Here is a 16,288-nt window from a genome sequence, read left to right as displayed (position 1 = left end):
GTATCGACCATTACATTCAAAGTAATCAGCATTATTATTTCTATTTAGGTAGGTATTTCTATTTAAGTTCAATTGCTTTCCATTCCTAGTCTATAAAGCAACCCCTAAAACCTAAAGTCACCGAATTAGAAAAGAAGTTCAGTGTATTATAAACATAAGACACAATTTTTAATAATTTCTAGAAAATGTTAATTTTGGTATAATTAATCTACAAATTTAAAAATGTTTTTCAATTTCAAAACAAAGATACAATTTTTATTTGTCATTTTAAAAACTGAGCCTTGAGTTGGGAATGGAGCTCAATGTAGTACACTTGCTACTATGTCTGAGAGCGTGGATAGATCTCCAGAACCACAAAACATACAAATAAAAATAAAAGTAAACTCTAAAATTATCTTTTAGATATCATTCATTCTCTAGCCTATTGCTTATAGTTTGATATTATAAATGAGTGGCTGAATATATAAATGGTCTTATTCCAAAGGAAAAAAATTTTTTGCCTATTTAAGTACTACTCATATATTTCTTAAAATTTTATGTACAAGTTGATTATGGGAGGGGGAAGCAGTTAGATCTCTCAAAACAGTGGTTGGAGAAGCCTTGAATAAAACACCATTGGGGGTAACTTTTGCTTAGCCTAGCTACTCATCACCACACTCCCTATGCTTAAAGAATGTCTCACAACTATAAATGATAGCTTACAACTATAAATAAACACACTTTATAGCAAAAGAAAGTTCTTTCGAGAGTGTGCAGATATTTTGTGTATACCCTTAACAGAATGTCCACCTCTCTATATAGGAAGGCATTGAGGTCATAAATTATATGAAGTTAAGGGAAATAAGAGCAATAGCAGAAAAAGGAGAGGTCTGCTTAAGCAGCGAAGGCAGTTAAATTGATTGTGGCAAAGAAGAAAGTGATAGATGTTTTAGCTTAAGCGCCACAGCTTCTACTCATGAAATGCTCCTCTTTCTATGATTAGCTTGAGATGGGAATGGAAAGTCTTTTAAAAAACTTCACAATGAAACTAAAAACAGACCCTTGATTCATTACATTTCTAATCTTTTCTAACGTGCATTAGCCATTGTATATAAGTGCATTTATTTTCAATTCAAACAAATTCTTCTAGATAAAGGTGGTAACTCAGACATCATGTTTACTCTCTTTCATTAATCTTCCAAGTCAGACCCACAATAAATCAAATTTAATATCACTTTTACAAAAGTAATCTGAAAAGTCTCATTTACTTAGATATTATTACTTGTATTGTTTAATTAAAATATTAATCCAGACTGTTTGGAATGTGTCCAGATGCATTAGAGAGAATGAATAATGTTAAAAGAAAGAAAAAAGGCATTCAACTTATTAGGAACACGGCAGACACAGGGTACTCTGTTAAAACAATAAAGCAAAGCCAAAAATGCATTTTCCTTGTCAACTCTGAAAAATCCAACATCTGATTAAACAAGCTGAAGTTGCCAAAGCATAGCAATGTTATTACTGAGTGATCTCTAAAAGTTGGTTCAACATTTAGACAGAAAAATGAGGTAACATTTTTAAAGTTTACTTTAAAAGAGTGTATTATTAAAAAGAAGCTAAGTTAATTGAAACAATGCTAAAAATCAATACACCAAAACCTGTTAATATTTCTTAATTTTCTAATTCTACCAAGATACAATCTACACAATTACCTATAATCAACCATCTCTTTTCCTCCTGTTAAAAATCTATGGGATATCTCTCTTCCTGTTTCCCAGATCCCATTTGTTGAACCTTTGGAACCTGGCCCAATTAATTAATCCTTTCCCTTTCCATAGTTATCTCCAGTGATTTTTCTCTCTTAATGACTGGTTCCTAACAGTGTTCTTTTATCTTGAACATAGTAACAGCTACCCCAAACAAAAACCAAACCGGTTCCCTCAACTTCAAGTTCTCTTTGGCTACAGCCTTCTATCTCATCTCCCCTTTACATTCAACCTTTAAACTCACCAAGGTCCTTTACCTCTTATGAATCTACCACAATATGATTATTACCCTTAAGCACTCCACTGCAACTGCTCTCTCCAAGGTCAACAATTACACCTTTTGATCTTTATCTGTTTTAAGCACTCACTAAATATCTAACACCTATGACTATTCTACATGAAGCAGTCATCTACAAGATTCTTGTTACTGCCACTTCTCATTTTTCTCTTATGTATTCTTAACCTCTTAAGCACATTCCCTTTTCAATTTCTAGCCTAGGACTTCTTCACTTTTTCATTCCATATGCTCACTCTGAATAAGATTACCTTATTCCATCTTCAGACACATACAAATCTAGTAGAATGTTCCACAAAAACATGTAAAATTCAACAAATTCAAAAATAAACCAATGATTTCTCTTCCATTTCTAATCTAGCTCTGTTTAGTTTACATTCTAAATAGATCTGTAATTTACTCACTTTCAACATCCCCACTGCCGTTTTCTTTGACCAGACTAAGATCTATTGGTGGTTTCTAAAAAAATCTCTTTAACTGGGCCCTACTCCTACAGTCTTACCCACAAATCATTTTTTATAATCAGAGTGATTGTCCTAAAATGCAAACCTAATGTTCTCATTTCACATGGTCCTAGTTTTAGGATAAAATCAAACTGATTCTAAAGTCTTCAAGATTCTAAATTACTCTGGTCTCTGTTAACCTATCTGGCATAATTTCTCATTACCATTTCACCCTATTCCTTCTACACACTAACCCCACACTCCAGCTCCAATGATTTTATCTCATTTCCTTCAACATTCTTTGAGTTCTTTCAGCTATATCTGTGTTCTCACACTATTTCCTCTGCCTAGAACATTCTTTTTCCATGTATCACCTAACCACTTTTACAACTGCCTCCTACCCCCCCCCAAAAAAAAACCCCTCCTTGGTCTTCAGACACAGCTTCTACATCACTTCCTCCAGAAATCTTGCCCTTTCTCTAAGCCAGGGTTAAGGTTAACAATATCCTTATCCTTGACTCTATTATGACATTTATTTGGTAGTATTATAATGTCTATTGGCATATTCTTGGGTGACAGTGCCCTGAAAGTTCACAAGACAGAGGCCATGAATGTTCTCACCTCTCTCAATAGGTGTGTGTGTGAGAGTGAGTGTGTGTGTTGCTGAGGACTGAACCCAGAGATGCTTTACCACAGAACTACATTCCCAGCCCTTTTTATTTTTTATTTTGAGACAGGGTCTCACCAAGTTGCTGAGACTAGCCTCAAAGTTGCAATCCTCCTGCCTCGGGCTTGCTGGGAACAAAGGCATCCACTACTGCATCCAGTCTCAATAATTTTTAAAACCTTCACCGGGATATAATTCATATACAATGAAACACAGGAATTTAAGAACACAGTAGAGCTTTATCCCAAACCAGGTAATAGAATATTACCATTGACCCTCTCTTCCCACTCTGCCAAAAGTTATTTTGTACCTCTTGCATTCATTTCCCTCCTTCCCACCCAATCACTGATATGATCTGTAACACCAGAGATTAGTTTAGTCTGTTAAAAAAAAAGTCATATAAATAAAACCAGACATGTAGTGTTCTATAATCTATCATCTTTCACTTAGCATAATGCTTTTGAGAATCATTCATGTTACTGCACATCAGTAATTGGGTCCTTTTTGTTGCTGAGTAGCATGCCATTGAATGAACGTTTCACAATGTGTTTACCCAAAGATCTCTTAAAAGATATTAGGATTGTTTCCAGGTTTGAACTATTATTAATAAAACTACTATGAACATTAATATACACAGTCTCTTTGTAGATACTGCCTTTTCATCTTTCTTGAATAAACATTTAGAAACAGAAATGCAGGATGATACAGTCTAAGTGTATATTTAACATCATTTAAAAACTGCCAAACTGTTTTTCAAAGTGACAGAACAATTTTAAACTCTCATCAGCAAATTATGACAGTTCTGGTTACTCCATGTCCTCAAACTTAGTACTTGGTGTCAGTCTTTTTCATTTTAGTCACTCTATTGAATGTAAAGTAACATCTCATTGTGTTTTAATTTACCTTTTTCCCTAATGACTAAAAATGTTCAGTGCCTTTTCATGTGCTTGTTGGTAATACATATGTTGTTCTGCAAAGTTTCTGGTCAAGTCTTTTATACTTGTTCCAAAGCAACTGATACATTAGGAAACAAGCTGAATGCAATGTGAATTGTGTGTACTTAAATAAAATAATGTCCATAATAGTAGGAAAATTGCACCCAGATAAACCAAACTGCATAGGAATACAGAACACACACACACACACACACACACACACACACACACACAGAAATGGACCCACTACTTCATGTTAGGAACCACAGTCATCCACATAAGGTGTTACAATTTTCTGTCTGAATCCACGTAACTAACAATTGGCAAGCTTCAACTCTTCCAATGTCCATTTCAACAAGCAAACTTCTAATCTTTTTCAATTTAAAATGCCATATTTATTATAGTGTTTACATATTGCTTAACCTTTTAATATGTATAAGACTGTGCTATGGATCTTACCAGGTTTCTGTCTTTTTGTCACAAAAAGTTGTTGGATGCAGTGCCCTATCCCCTTTCCCTATAAGTCCCATGGTTTTTATTCCTCAATTTTTGACAGCACAATGATTGAGGAAAAATATATTGCATTATAGCAGAATGTCTATGAAACTAGAGGGACCAGATGTCCTTGCCATTTTCTTCATCTTAGGCTGAAACATTGAAAAACCATTAGTCAAGTCTGAAGATGGCCTCGAATAGAGTGCATCACACCCTGTGTACTGCGCCACTGTGCAGGTGAATAACAAGTTAGAACTACGACAAAAAAACTATCTTGTTAGGAACTTACAGCAAAATGGGGGTGCACCAAAACCTAGAGGAAGGATTTCCAGTACCGAGGTCCGGTAATTGAGTCTCAAACATGAGCCAACTGTGCGACTGGAGATCCGGGCTGACTGATCCGCGCGGCCCGCCCTGCGGCTACAGACGGCAGGGCGTCGCCGAGAAGCGGCCAGCAAGCAGGGAGAAACATTGCTGCGGATTCTGTGGAATCCTGCCGGCTGAGCCCTCACTGAGCCCCCGGCTGAGTTCGGGATTTCAGACGGGGAAGGAAGTGGTACAGTTCTATCCCCCACAATGGAAACTCCACCAAGGAAACCAGCGGCCACCATCTTGGAGAGCTGAAGTAATCACCGCCACTCTCCGACAGATTGCAACAATAAAACAGTTGCGTGTTACTCAGCTCATCTCCCATACGGGGGAATTCGCATAAAATGGGGGGGGGGGAGGACACACGAAACCTGTCTTGCCAGCTCAGGGGGAGGGGCAAGTGAAAAAAATCAAAACAATAGAGTGCCGGGGTTCCCAATAGCCACCCTCCACACCCAACAAACGGCAGGCCCAGAGTACAGTTTGAACTGCCAAGAGGCATCACTCAGGGGAAATCTGGTCTAGCAGGAGAAACCAGGACTAACAGGAGAAACCAGGGGACTAGAGACCAGGCCTTCTCGACTGGGAGGCTGGAGACCACACGCCCCGCGGAAACAGCCCACCCGCTGCCCGTGCGACTGGGCGGCTGGAGACCACCCACCCACCGGTGACAGCTGGCCGGCTGCCCACGAAACTGGGAGGTTGGAGTCCTCCCGCCCACCGGCGACCCATCGCCCGCTGGTCGCCAGCGCGACTGGCCGGCTGGAGACCGCTGCCGGCGACTGGGAGCTGAAACCAACCACAGTCCAGTCCCACCACCCCATTCGGAACCCTGGCAAGGAGCCTAGGGCCCGCCATAGCAGAGAGGTGACGTCACTGGAGCTCTGCCGGCGGAATTCATTCCCAGCGGAATTCACTTTAGCAGGCATAGTCTACCAACACAAAGGAGAGACAACAGAGATATACAAAACCAAAACAAATCTATAGCAGAGAACATAAACACAGCAATCAAATAGAGCTGGAAAGTAACGTGAACATCATGAAAAAACAAGGGAAAAAAGGAGTACAAACAATGCAGGACAACTTAAATATACAGGAGGACCTAGAAGCATCAGAAACATGGATAGGGAAAGAACTCAAGGCATACCTAACTCAGATGGAAAGGAATATTAGAGAAGACATGAGACAGCAAGTCCAAGCAATAAAAGTATATTTTGAAAATGGGGCTGGGAATGTGGCTCAGGCGGTAGCGCACTGGTCTGGCGTGCATGCGGCCCGGGTTCGATCCCCAGCACCACATACCAACAAAGATGTTGTGTCCGCCAAGAACTAAGAAATAAATATTAAAAAAAAAAAAAAGAAAAAAGAAAATGAATTAAACAAACAAATTCAAATGGCAAAGAACGAGCTTTACCAGGAGATAGAGATCTTAAAAACCAAAGAGTAATCCTAGAAATGCAGGAAACTAGAAACCAAATTAAAAACTCAAACGAGAATATTACAAATAGACTAGATCAAGTAGAAGTCAGAACATCAGAACATCAACTTGAAAAGAATATAGTCAACACAGAAAAGATGCTTAAATCCCACGAGCAATCTATTCAAGAGATATGGGATGTCATAAAAAAAAAACAAATTTGAGAGTCATCGGGATAGAAGAAGGCATAGAGAATCAAACCAAAGAAATGGACAACCTATTAAATGAAATAATTCTAGAAAACTTCCCAGAGATGAAAGATGGAATGGATTGCCAAATCCTGGAAGCCTACAGGACCCCAAACATTCAAAATCGTAATAGACCAACTCCAAGACATATAATTATGAAGACAGCCAACATACAGAACAAGGAGATAATATTAAAAGCTACGAGAGAAAGGAGGCAGATTACATTCAGGGGTAAACCAATTAGGTAAATGACTGATTTTTCATCACAGACTTTGAAAGCGAGAAGATCCTGGAACAATGTATTTCAAATGCTGAAAAATAATGGATTCCAACCAAGAATACTATATCCAGCAAAATTAAGCTTCAGATTTGACAATGAACTTAAAATCTTCCACGATAAACAAAAGCTAAAAGAATTCGCAGCCAGAAAACCAGCACTGCAAAGCATTTTGAGCAAAATACTACAAGAAGAGGAATTGAAAAATCGTGCCCAAAACTAACAGCAGGAGGTATCTCAGGTAAAGGGGGAGGAAAATAACCAAAAAGTAAAAATTAGCCAAAGTAAAATAAATAAATAAATAATCATGACTGGAAGTACAAATCATATTTCAATTGTAACCTTAAATGTTAATGGCCTAAACTCACCAATCAAGAGACATAGGCTAGTAAACTGGATCAAAAAAACAAATCCAACAATATGCTGCCTTCAGGAGACTCACATGATAGGAAAAGACATACAAAGGCTGAAGGTAAAAGGTTGGGAAAAATCATATCACTCACATGGCCCTCAGAAGCAAGCAGGAGTGGCCATACTCATATCGAATAAAATCAACTTCAAACCTAAGTTAATCAAAAGGGATAAAGAAGGACACTATATACTGTTAAAAGGAACATCCACCAAAAGACATAACAATTATCAATTTGTATGCACCAAACAATGGTGCTGCAACATTCATAAAACAAACTCTCCTCAAGTTCAAGAGTCAAATAGACTACAACACAATAATTATGGGTGACTTCAACACACCGCTCTCGCCATTAGACAGATCCTCTAGACAAAAGCTGAATAAAGAAACTATAGAACTCAATAGCACAATTAATAACCTAGACTTCACCGACATATATAGAATATATCAACCATCATCAAGTGGTTACATGTTCTTCTCAGCAGCACAGGGATCCTACTCAAAGATAGACCATAAATTATGCCATAGGGCAACTCTTAGTAAATATAAAGGTGTGGAGATAATACCATGCACCATATCTAATCATAATGGAATGAAATTGGAAATCAATGATAAAAGAAGGAAGGAAAAATTCTACATCACATGGAAAATGAACAATATGTTACTGAATGATCAATGGGTTACAGAAGACATAAAGGAGGAGATAAAAAAAATTCTTAGAGACAAATGACAATACAGACACAACATACCGGAATCTATGGGACACAATGAAAGCAGTTTTAGAGGGAAATTCATTTCTTGGAGTTCTTTTCTCAAAAAAACAAAAAAACAACAACAAATAAATGAACTCACGCTACACCTCAAAAACCTAGAAAAGGAAGAGCAAAACAACAGCAAATGTAGTAGAAGACAGGAAATTATTAAAATTAGAGCAGAAATCAACGAAATTGAAACAAAAAAAGCCATTGAAAAATTTGAAAAACTAAAAGTTGGTTTTTTGAAAAAATAAATAAAATCGACAGGCCCTTAGCCATGCTAATGAAGAGAACAAGAGAGAGAACTCAAATTACTAACATACAGGATGAAAAAGGCAATATCACAAAAGACACTACAGAAATACAAAAGATAATTAGAAAGTATTTTGAAACCCTATATTCCAATAAAATAGAAGACAGTGAAGATATCGATAAATTTCTTAAGTCATATGATCTGCCCAGATTGAGTCAGGAAGACACACACAATTTAAACAGACCAATAACAAAAGAAGAAATAGAAGAAGCCATCAAAAGACTACCAACCAAAAAAAGCCCTGGACCAGATGGGTATACAGCGGAGTTCTACAAAACCTTCAAAGAAGAATTAATACCAATACTTTTCAAGCTATTTCAAGAAATAGAAAAAGAAGAAGGAGTTCTTCCAAATTCATTCTATGAGGCCAACATCACAAAGAAACCAGACAAAGAAACTTCAAAGAAAGAAAACCAAAGACCAATATCTCTAATGAACTTAGATGCAAAAATTCTCAATAAAATCCTGGTGAATCAAATACAAAAGCATATCAAAAAATTGTGCATCATGATCAAGTAGGATTCATCCCTGGGATGCAAGGCTGGTTCAATATACGGAAATCAATAAATGTAATCCACCACATCAATTAAAGACAAGAACCATATGATCATCTCGATAGATGCAGAAAAAGCACTCGACAAAGTACAGCATCCCTTTATGTTCAAAACACTAGAAAAACTAGGGATAACAGGAACTTACCTCAACATGGTAAAAGCTATATATGCTAAATTTCAGGTTAGCATCATCCTAAATGGAGAAAAACTGAAGGCATTCCCTCTAAAATCTGGAACAAGACATGGATGCCCACTATCACCACTTCTATTCAATTTAGTTCTTGAAATACTAGCCAGAGCAATTAGACAGACAAAAGAAATTAAAGGCATAAAAATAGGAAAGGAAGAACTTAAATTACCGCTATTTGCGGATGACATGATAATATATTTAGCAGACCCAAAAGGGTCTACAAAGAAACTGCTAGAGTTAATAAATGAATTCAGCAAAGTGTCAGGATATAAAATCAACACGCATAAATCAAAGGCATTCCTGTATATCAGCAACAAAACTTCTGAAATGGAAATGAGGAAAACCACACCATTCACAATATCCTCAAAGAAAATAAGATACTTGGGAATCAACCTAACAAAAGAGGTGAAAGATTTATACAATGAAAACTACAGAACCCTAAAGAGAGAGATAGAAGATCTTAGAAGATGGAAAAATGTACCCTGTTCATGGATAGGCAGAACTAACATCATCAAAATGGCGATATTACCCAAAGTTCTCTACAGGTTTAATGCGATGCCAATCAAAATCCCAACAGCATTTCTTGTAGAAATAGATAAAGCAATCATGAAATTCATATGGAAAAACAAAAGACCCAGAATGGCAAAAGCAATTCTAAGCAGGAAGTGTGAATCTGGAGGTACAGCGATACCAGAGTTCAAACTGTACTACAAAGCAATAGTAACAAAGACAGTGTAGTACTGGTACCAAAACAGGCAGGTGGACCAATGGTACAGAATAGAGGACACAGAAACCAATCCACAAAAGTACAACTTTCTTATATTTGATAAAGGGGCTAAAAGCATGCAATGGAGGAAGGATAGCATCTTCAACAAATGGTGCTGGGAAAATTCGAAATCCATATGCAACAAAATGAAACTGAATCCCTTTCTCTCGCCATGCACAAAAGTTAACTCAAAATGGATCAAGGAGCTAGATACCAAATCAGAGACACTGCGTCTGATAGAAGAAAAAGTTGGCTACGATCTACATACTGTGGGGTCGAGCTCCAAATTCCTTAATAGAACACCCATATCACAAGAGTTAATAACAAGAATCAACAAATGGGACTTACTTAAACTAAAAAGTTTTTTCTCAGCAAGAGAAACAATAAGAGAGGTAAATAGAGAGCCTACATCCTGGGAACAAATTTTTACCCCTCACACTTCAGATAGAGCCCTAATATCCAGAATATACAAAGAACTCAAAAAATTAAACAATAAGATAACAAATAACCCAGTCAACAAATGGGCCAAGGACCTGAATAGACACTTCACAGAGGAGGACATACAATCAATCAACAAGTATATGAAAGAATGCTCACCATCTCTAGCAGTCAGAGAAATGCAAATCAAAACCACCCTAAGATACCATCTCACTCCAGTAAGATTGGTAGCCATTACGAAGTCAAACAACAATAAGTGTTGGCGAGGATGTGGGGAAAGGGTACACTTGTACACTGCTGGTGGGACTGCAAATTGGTGCGGCCAATTTGGAAAGCTGTATGGAGATTCCTGGGAAAGCTGGGAATGGATCCACCATTTGACCCAGCTATCGCCCTTCTCGGACTATTCCCTGAGGATCTTAAAAGAGTGTACTATAGGGATACTGCCACATCAATGATCACAGCGGCACAATTCACAATAGCTAGACTGTGGAACCAACCTAGATGCCCTTCAATAGATTAATGGATTAAAAAAATGTGGCATCTATACACAATGGAGTATTAAGCAGCACTAAAAAAATGACAAAATCATAGAATTTGCAGGGAAATGGATGGCATTAGAACAGATTATGCTAAGCGAAGCTAGCCAATCCTTAAAAAACAAATGCCAAATGTCTTCTTTGATATAAAGAGAGCAACTAAGAACAGAACAGGGAGGAAGAGCATGAGGAAAAGATTAACATTAAACAGAGTCGAGTGTGGGAAGAGAAAGGGAGAGAGAAGGGAAAGCATATGGAAATGGTAGGAGACCCTCAATGTTACACAAAATTACATATAAGAGGTTGTGAGGAGAAAGGGGGGAGGTAAACAAGGGAGAGAACTGAACAACAGCAGATGAGGTAGAGAGGGAAGATGGGAGGGGAGGGGAGGGGGGATAGTAGGGGATAGGAAAGGTAATAGAATACAACAGTCACTAATATGGCATTATGTAAAAACGTTGAGTGTGTAACTGATGTGATTCTGCAATTTGTATTTGGGGTAAAAATGGGAGTTCATAACCCAATTGAGTCAAATGTATGAAAGATGATATATCGTGAGCTTTGTAATGTTTTGAACAACCAATAAAAAAAAAGAAAGAAAAATCATTAGTTAGCATGATTTGTTATAGGCTTTTCTTATATACCCTTTGTCAAACTGAAGAAAATTTCTTTTATTTCTAAGTTTGGTAAGGGATTTGTTAACAAATGAGTATTGAATTCAGTCAATGCTTATCTCCTTGCCCCATGTCTATTATTTTTGTAATGTTATTTTTCTTTATCCTGTCAATTTAATAAATTACACTGATTGACACTTGAATGTTAACTCAATCTTGTATTCTTGGGATAAACTCAATTCAGCCACAGTTTGTATTATGCTTTTTATGTATGAATAGATTCAACTGTCTAGTTATTTTTTTGAGGGCTTCCGTATCTATGTTGATGAGGACTAGTGATCTAAACTTTCCTTGTAATTTCTCCAATAATTTTTAGTATCAGAGTTATTCCAGCCTCTAACACAGCAGGGAAATGTTCTCTTTTCTCTTTACTGCAAAAAGCTTGCTCTAGAGAATTCATCAATACACTATTACTCACAGAGTTTTATTTTGTGAGGTTTTTAAAATTATAAATCCAGTTCCTTTACAGATGAAGATGTTATTAATTTCTGTAATTTCTTGTCTCAGTTTTAGTTTGAATGTTTCCATTTGTCACATTTATTGGCATAATGTTACTCTTATTTCCTACTATCCTTTAATGGCTTTACCATCTACAGTAATTATATCCAATCTTCCATCTTGATATCATCATATTGTTTTTTGTTATAAAAAATTACAGCTTTTCATTCCCTCAAGCACTGATTTAGGTGAATGCCATCAACTTTAATACATTGTATTTTCATTATCATTCAGTTTGAAATATTGTTGTTTTCCTTGTGCTATCTTTTTTGAGCCAAAGTTAACAAACAATTTAGTGTCCCTATTCTTTGAATGACTATGCTCAGATAATTTTGCTTATGTAAAATTGATATTTTTTACTTATGTAAAGTTGATGGTTGATATACCATCAACCCTTCATTATAATTATTCTTGCTTTAAACAGCTTTTCTCCTTTAAAGAAATTAAAAGAAATAATCTTTACATTTACTATTTACCATTTCCAATGTTTCATTCTTACCAATATATTTTTTAAAATATTTTTAGTTACAGATATTCACAGTACCGTTATTTTGTTTATTTAGCTGTGTGTGTGTGTGTGTGTTTGTGTGTGTTTAATGCAGTGCCTCACATATGCTAGGCAAGCACTCTACCACTGAGCCACAAACCCAGACCTTTTACTATTATTTTTTAATGGTATTTTAAGATGTTATTCTACTGTCTTTTGACCTTCACTGTTTTTGATAAGAAACCAGTCATCATTTGCATTGTTCCTTTTTATGTCCTCTTATTTTTCTCTGGCTACTTTTACCATTTTCTACTTATAACTGGTTTCCAGCAGTTGGGTTACAATGTGTATAGGTGTGATTTTCTAAATATTTGTCCTCCTTGGAGTTTATTTTCTAGGACACTTACTAGAGAATTATCTTGCCAAATTATTAACCATTATTCACCAGTACTACTCAACATACTTCTTCAAACTCTAGCCAGAACAATTAAGGAAAAGAAATTCAAGTGATACAAACAGGAAAGGGAAAAATTATCTGTTGATGACATGTTCCTATATCTAGAAGACCCAAAAACTCCATAAAAACACTTTTAGAGCTGATAAATAAATTCAGCAAAGTATCAGAACACAAGATCACTACCCATTAACCAACAGTTTTCCTATTTTCCAATAATAAATCTGCTGAGAAAGAAATCAGGAAACTCTCGTGTCCAAAATAACCTCAAGAAAATAAAATATTTGGGAATAAATCTAACCAAGGAGGTAAAAGACCTCTACAATGAAAACTAAAGAACACTGAAGAAAAAAAAATTGAAGAATACTTTAGAAGATGGAAAGACTTCCCATGTTCTTAGGTAGGCAGAATTAATATTGTCAAAATGCCTATATTACCACAACACTATACAGATTCAACACAATCTCAACCAAATACCTAAAACAGTCTTCAAAGAACTAGGAAAAATAGTCTTAAAATTCATTGGAAGAATAAAAAAACCCAGAATAGCCAATGCAATACTAAACAAGAAGAGTGATGCTGGAGGCATCACAATACCTGATCTCCTCCAGTTGTGGTGGCACATACCTATAATCCCAGCAGTTTGGGAGACTGAGGCAGGAAGACTGTAGTTCAAAACCAGCCTCAGCAGTTAAACACCCGGGTATCAAAGGAAAACAAACAAACAAAAACAACCTGACCCCAAATTATACTATAGAGCTATAGTAACAAAACCAGCATGGTATTAGCATCAAAATAGATATGAGAACCAATGGAATAGGATAGAAAACACAGAGACAAACCCACATAGTTACATTCATCTCATACTGAACAAAGGTGCCAAAAATGTCAAAGAACCTTTTTAACAAATGGTGCTGGGAAAACTGAATTTACATATAGAAGAATAAAACTAGATCCCTCTCTCTCATCTTGCATAAAAGTTAAACCAAAGTGGATCAAAGATATAGGAATTACATCAGAAACGCTGCAACAGTTAGAAGAAAGCATAGGGTCAACACTGTGCAGGCACCCACTTTCTTAACAAGACCCTGAAAACTCAAAAACAAAAACCAAGAATCAATAAGTGGGAATGGCATCAAATTAAAAAGTTTCTGCACAGAGCAAAGGAAACAAGAACATGAAGAGAAAGCATACATAATGGGAGAAAATCCTTGCCACCTACTCTTTTGATAGAAGATTCATATCCAGAATAAATATATACACACTACACACACACAAAAAAAAAACCCCACAAATAACCTAATCAATAAATGGCCAAAAGAACTGAGCAGACATTTCTCAAAAGTAGAAATACAAATGACCAATAAATACATGAAAAAATGTTCAACACCCTCAACAACCAGGAAAATGCAAATCAAAACTATAATGAGACTTCATCTCACTCCAGTTAGAATAGGAATCATCAAGAAAACAAATAATAAATGCTGGCAAGAATGTGGGGGAAAAGGTACACTCATACTTTGTTGGTGGGATTGCAAATTAGTACAACTACTTTGGAAAGCACTAGATGGAGATTCCTCTAAAAACCAATAGAAGCACCATTTGATCCAGCTGTCTCACTCCTTGGAATTTATCCAAAAGAACTAAAGTCAGCATACTATAGTGATAAGGGCACACCAAAGTCGATGGCAGTACAATTCATAACAGCCAAGTTATGACATCAGCCCAGATGCCCATCAACAGATGAATGGATAAAGAAAATGTGGAATATATACACAATGGAGTTTTACTCGGCCATAAAGAAGAACAAAATTATGCCATTTGCTGGTAAACAGAGAACATCATGCTAAGTAAAATAAGCCAGACTCATAAATTTAAGGGTCAAGTGTCTTCTCTCATACATGGAAGCTAGAGCAGTGTAAGGAAAAAGGGGATAAAGGTAGATGCCATGAAAATAGAGTGGACATAAATGTAGAGGAAGGGTATTGAGGGGGCAGAAGGATGGACAGAAAAGGAAAGAACTGAGGAATGAATTTGACAAATTATGCTATGTCTTTATATATGAATATAGCACAGGTTATGTATATCTATAAACTATCAATTGAAAGAAGAAAAAAAAATAATAGATGAAAAGCCAGGGAAGTAGAAGAAGGAGAACAGGGGAAGGAAGGAGGGTAAAGAGAAAACACTGTGGACAGAAATGGAGTAAATCATATTCCATGCATGTGTGACTGTGTCAAATGGACCCCACAATTATGTATAATTGCAATGTACTTTATTAATAAAGACTTTTATTTAAAAAACTGACATAACTCACTTCTTAAGATTCACCTTTTTAAAGAAGTAGGATTTGAGTGGTTTTCATTATATTCACATGGTCACGCAATCAGTACTTACCTAGTGGCGTAACATTTTCATCATCCCATAAAGAAAACAACCCCACACCCATTAGCACTGTTTCCATGCTGTCCTTCTAAATGCTGAAAAGCAATTAATGTACTATCTCTATGGATTTCACTACACTGGACATTTAATAGAAATGAATTATACACCATGCAGTTTTTTGTCTTCCTTCTTTCATTTAACATTATGTTTTCAAGGTTGTAGAGAACATTTGTAATACATTCCTATTATGAAATAATTATATTACAGATTATATGATATATATTGTTCATCCATTCATCAATCAATAATGGGCATTTGAGTTGCTTCCAGTTTTTGCTTATTATAAATAATGAAGTTATGAATATCCATGTACAAGTTTTGGTGTTGGTTTATTTTCCATTCTCTTGTGTACATTATTAGGAGTGGAATGCTGCATCACACATTAAGTCTGTTTAAACTTCTGAGGACTGCTACACAGCTTGGTGGATGTACTTACTTTACTTTCCCATCAATAATGAAAGAAGGTTGCAATGAGGACACACCCTCTTCAACATATTATTATCCAACTTTTAAAATTATGATCAATCTAGGATGTGTAGGGATAAATCACTGTAAAGTTTTCATTGTTGTTGTTTTGTTTTTGTATTTCCCCAATGGCTAATTATGCTAAGCATCTCTTCATATATTTACTGGCCAATTTTACATCTTCTTTGAAGAAATGCCTATGCAAATCCTTTGGCCATTTTTCACTTGTTTATTTATCTTTTTATTCTTGAGTTATAAAAGTTCTTTATACTGTAGTCTATACACTTATTAGATATACAATTTGTAAATATTTTCCCAATTATGTAGGTTCCCAACAGCCTTAATTACTGTAACTTTGAGAAATTAGTCTATTATTTCTCTAGAAAATTTTGTTTCTGTATTTTCCAAAA

The 16,288-nt window shown here is 36.1% G+C and overlaps 1 protein-coding gene across 5 annotated transcripts in view; it reads right to left on the bottom strand.

The window, feature by feature from the left end:
- The window catches only part of Atg5 (autophagy related 5), a 125,674-nt gene that overhangs the window by 69,502 nt on the left and 39,884 nt on the right, over positions 1-16,288 (bottom strand). The gene's annotated exons all lie outside the window — the stretch shown is intronic.

Source organism: Ictidomys tridecemlineatus, chromosome 8, assembly GCF_052094955.1.
Source record: "Ictidomys tridecemlineatus isolate mIctTri1 chromosome 8, mIctTri1.hap1, whole genome shotgun sequence".
Taxonomy (NCBI): domain Eukaryota; kingdom Metazoa; phylum Chordata; class Mammalia; order Rodentia; family Sciuridae; genus Ictidomys; species Ictidomys tridecemlineatus.
The sequence above is the reverse complement of the archived record's forward strand: the minus strand, read 5'-3'. Positions and strand labels throughout refer to the sequence as shown.